Source organism: Antrostomus carolinensis, unplaced genomic scaffold (assembly GCF_000700745.2).
Source record: "Antrostomus carolinensis isolate BGI_N321 unplaced genomic scaffold, ASM70074v2 scaffold28197, whole genome shotgun sequence".
NCBI lineage: Eukaryota > Metazoa > Chordata > Aves > Caprimulgiformes > Caprimulgidae > Antrostomus > Antrostomus carolinensis.
In genome coordinates, this window is record NW_010328558.1 from 2342 (window position 1) to 6940 (window position 4599).

Sequence of the window (4599 nt, forward strand, 5' to 3'; positions counted from 1 at the left end):
GACGCTGGAACTCTGAAAGCAGACTCTCTCATGCCTGCCTCAGAGCCCTTTAAGCTTCCTTGCAATTCAAACCTCAGTAGCCTTGAAAGCCATGAGACTACAGATTTACTAAAGGAGAATACTACTAGCAAAACATTTGAGAAGCATATTATGAGACAGAATAAAGAAAGTCTCTTGGAAAAATTTTCAGTTCGGAAAGAAATTGCTGATGTAGGCAAAGAGATGTTTCATGAAGGAATCTGCATTCCACAGGATGGTTACTCAACCAGTGAAAAAGGGATTTATGAAACATCTAAGCATGAAAAACAGCCTCCAGTATATTGCACTTCACCAGACTTCAGAACAGGAGGTGCTTCAGACGTATCGACAGCAAAGTCCCCATTTAGTGCAGTAGGAGAGGGAAATCTCCCGTCGCCTTCACCCACAGTGTCTGTTACCACCTTAAACAGGAGCCTCTCAACAACATCTTCGCAGTTAACATCTAACTCATTGCATTTAAGTTCCACAGCAGATCTCTTAGAAGGTATTTCAGATCAGATAGGCAAAACTCAGTTTTCTTCTGACAGTACACTTCTGAATATAAACAGAACACTGAACCATACTCTGAGCACTGATTTTAAAGGTGCTGATAAAGATTTAAATGATTCAAAAGCTACTTGTGTAGAAACGTCAAGAACTAGTCCTCCTACAGGGAAAAAGCCTATTTTGGCAGCTGAAACAAGCATTCATGCCACTGTCACCCCTTCAGTAGTTAGTTTTACAAGCTTGTTTAGTAGCAAGCAGTTCTTAAAGATTGGTGCAATAGCTGCATCGGATAAATCCTGCCAAGGAGCAAAAAATCTGAGCACTACTCAGCAATCAAAACCTTTAAAGAAAAGAAAAGGAAGGAAACCACGATGGACTAAAGTGGTGTCAAGAAATACGTGTCGCCCTCCAAAGGGTCTAGAACTAGAAAGATCAGAGCTTTTTAAAAACATTTCATACAGTGCACTATCAAGCAGTAATTTGGAGCAGGCCAAATTCTTGAAAAACATAGGATCATCTTCATTTGTGGAGCATGAATTTGTTAAACATCAGCTGCCAAAACTGAATGAAGCTAATGGACAGTCTCTTGCACTGTTAGCTGAGACTGACAAGCAAACTCAGAAGTTCTACAGTACTCACAAACAACCTTCTAGTTTGTGTATGTCAGATGATTTCTTACCTGACATGTATAAACCCAAAAGAGGAAGACCTAAATCCAAGGAGATGCCAGAGCTTGAAGGTCCTCCTAAAAGAACTCTAAAGATTCCAGCATCAAAAGTCTTTTCAGTGCAGTCAAAAGAAGAGCAAGAACCTCCAATTTTGCAGCCTGAAGTAGAAATTCCCTCCCTAAAACAGAGCTTATCAGGACAACCCTTTCCTAAAAAGAGAGGGAGACCTAAAAGACAGATCAGGTCATCAATTAAAATGAAGCCACCTATTCTTTCTGTGGCACCTTTTGTTGGAACAGATAGCTCGAGCAAGATGGAGTCTGAAAGCGATCAGCATCGAAGTGGGGATTTTTTTGAGAGAAAGGACCAGCTCCGAGGGCCAGAAGAAGTCCAAAAACCTAATATTTGTAGCATGACTGATTTGGAAGTAGACTCAGACAGAAAAGTTGCCAAGAGAAATAACGGACAGTTAATGAAAACAATTATTCGAAAAATAAATAAAATGAAAACTCTGAAGCGAAAGAAACTTTTGAATCAGATTCTGTCTAGTACAGTGGAACCAAATAACAAAGGGAAAGTGCAATCTAAACTCCACAATACAGTGTCAACTCTCGCTGCCACGTTTGGTTCAAAATTAGGCCAGCAAATAAATGTCAGCAAGAAAGGAACAATTTATATAGGAAAAAGGAGAGGAAGGAAACCTAAAGCTGTCCTGAATGGTATTTTAACCAGCAGCTCTGCCAGTTTGACGGTTCTTGAGAAGTCCACTCAACAAGCTCCCAGTACATCGCTAGGACAAGTTCTTCCCCATTTGCTGCCCCCAACAGCTAATAATTCTGAGATTCTTCCGTCTCCAGTTTGCTCCCAGTCATCTGCCGTGAGTGGGGGGCAGAGCCCTGTCAGCAGCGATGCGGGGTTTATTGAGCCCAGCTCGGTGCCCTATTTACACATACACTCCAGACAAGGAAGTGTTGTTCAGACACTCGCGATGAAAAAAGCTGCCAAGGGAAGGAGGAGATTATCTCCACCTACATTGTTGCCAAACTCTCCTTCTCACTTGAGTGAGCTGACATCGCTGAAAGAAGCCACTCCTTCCCCGGTGAGTGAGTCTCATAGCGATGAGACGATTCCCAGCGACAGTGGGATAGGAACAGATAATAACAGTACTTCAGATCGAGCGGAGAAGTTTTGTGGGCAAAAGAAGAAAAGGCATTCGTTTGATCACGTTTCCCTTATTCCACCCGAAACTTCCACCGTTTTAAGTAATCTAAAAGAAAAGCATAAACACAAATGTAAGCGCCGCAGTCACGATTACCTTAGTTATGATAAAATGAAGAGACAGAAGCGAAAAAGGAAAAAGAAGTATCCTCAGCTTCGAGGTAGGCAAGACCCAGATTTCCTCGCTGAATTAGAAGAATTAATAAGTCGATTAAGTGAAATTAGAATAACCCACAGAAGTCACCATTTTATACCCCGAGATTTACTGCCTACCATTTTTAGGATAAATTTCAATAGTTTCTATACCCATCCTACTTTTCCTCTAGATCCTTTGCACTACATTAGAAAACCCGATTTAAAGAAGAAGAGAGGCAGGCCTCCAAAAATGCGGGAGGCCATGGCAGAAATGCCTTTTATGCATAGTCTCAGCTTTCCTCTCTCCAGTACCGGGTTCTATCCCTCTTATGGCATGCCTTACTCTCCTTCTCCCCTTGCAGCTGCTCCCATAGGCTTAGGTTATTATGGGAGGTATCCCCCAACTCTTTATCCTCCTCCACCTTCTCCTTCTTTTACTACTCCCCTGCCGCCACCTTCCTACATGCATACAGGCCATTTGCTTCTCAATCCCACCAAATATCACAAGAAGAAACATAAACTTTTACGCCAGGAGGCTTTCCTTACGACAAGTAGGACTCCGCTCTTGTCCATGAGCACATACCCCAGCGTTCCACCTGAAATGGCTTATGGCTGGATGCTCGAACATAAGCATAGACATCGCCATAAACACAGAGAACATCGTTCTTCTGAACAGCCACAGGTTTCCATGGACACTATAACGGCTAATAGCTCTTCTAGAACAGTTCTGGAGTCCTTGAAGCGCTACAGGTTTGGGAAAGAAGCTGTCGGTGAGAGGTACAAACATAAAGAGAAACACAGATGTCACATGTCTTGTCCACACCTGTCACCTTCCAAGGGTTTGCTAAGCAGAGATGAACAGTGGGTCAGGAGAGAGCCTTCTGAGTCTAATTCGTTAGCGCTGGGACTGCAGACACCGCTACAGATAGACTGTTCAGAAAATGCCCCAGCTCTGTCCCTGGGGGGATTTACTCCAAGCTCTGAGCCAGCCAGCAATGACGAACACACAAATCTTTTCACAAGTGCAATAGGCAGCTGCAGAGTCACAAACTCTACCAGCACCAATGGACGTAAAAAATTAACTGACAGCCCTGGACTCTTCAGTGCACAAGACACCTCGCTAAATCGACCTCTCCGAAAGGAACCGTTGCCTTCTATTGAAAAGGCGCTACAGCCGCTGGCAGGTAAGGGAGCTCGAGCTGCGCGGACTTTGCTACAAGTCTTGCTGTTTCATGTTGTACCAAACACGTGCTAGAAAAGGAGGGCAAGTATAGCTTTGGCTTTTTAAGAATCTTGCGGTGTTGGATTTCAGTTCTCCTCTTGCTTTTGCTCTTGAGTATCTCTGTGCTGGTAAAGGACTGTTCTGTACCGCATTTGGTACAGGCTCACGTCACGTTTCCTCTGGAGCTGCTGATGGGATTGTAAAAGTACCTTTTCCCACCAGATTTTTCTTACTTTGATATAGCAGTAGATAAAGTTACACTAAGAATGCTTTCTCATTAAAAGATCCTTACTTTTTCATTACAATTCTAACTTTCTGGAGAAATGAGTTAAAATTTCTCATTATTTTCATACTTTAAAAGCCATGTTTCTGTTTGTTTTGAAGTTTGATTGATTTGGTTTAGACCAGCTATTAGTACTACTGTTGTGAATAACATTTCCGTTGAAGAAAATGTTTCCTTTTTCTTTTGTCACTCCATTTTAGTTATTTTGATAATCTCTACTACAGTATAGCCTTTGATCCCTGACTCGAGGCCTCTGGCAGTACCTCAGAGCAGTTGCTAAATGATGCTGGGAATGCCTTAGAACAAACCTTGCAATGACTGCTTTATTCGTGGTTGGAAAACTCATCTTACGTAGCCTCAAGCAAAACTGAAACAGAACTAGCAGGGAGCGTATACACGGAAAATGGCAGGGATGCTGGCAGAGGGTTGCTGTGTAAGGAAAAGACCTCCACTCTGAAACTGTGAACTTTGTCATTTGCATAATATTAAGGAAAAAAAAAATCTAATGTGAAATCTAGGACTTGAAGAAGCTGTACTATACATCACTT

General features: G+C 42.4%; 1 pseudogene across 1 annotated transcript in view; it reads left to right on the forward strand.

The window, feature by feature from the left end:
• The window catches only part of LOC104528320 (histone-lysine N-methyltransferase ASH1L pseudogene), a 7992-nt pseudogene that overhangs the window by 1014 nt on the left and 2379 nt on the right, over window positions 1-4599 (forward strand). The window contains exon 1 of the transcript XR_728047.2: window positions 1-3730. This exon is cut by the window's left edge and continues 1014 nt beyond it. The product of XR_728047.2 is annotated as a histone-lysine N-methyltransferase ASH1L pseudogene (transcript). The remainder of the gene's footprint in view (window positions 3731-4599) is intronic.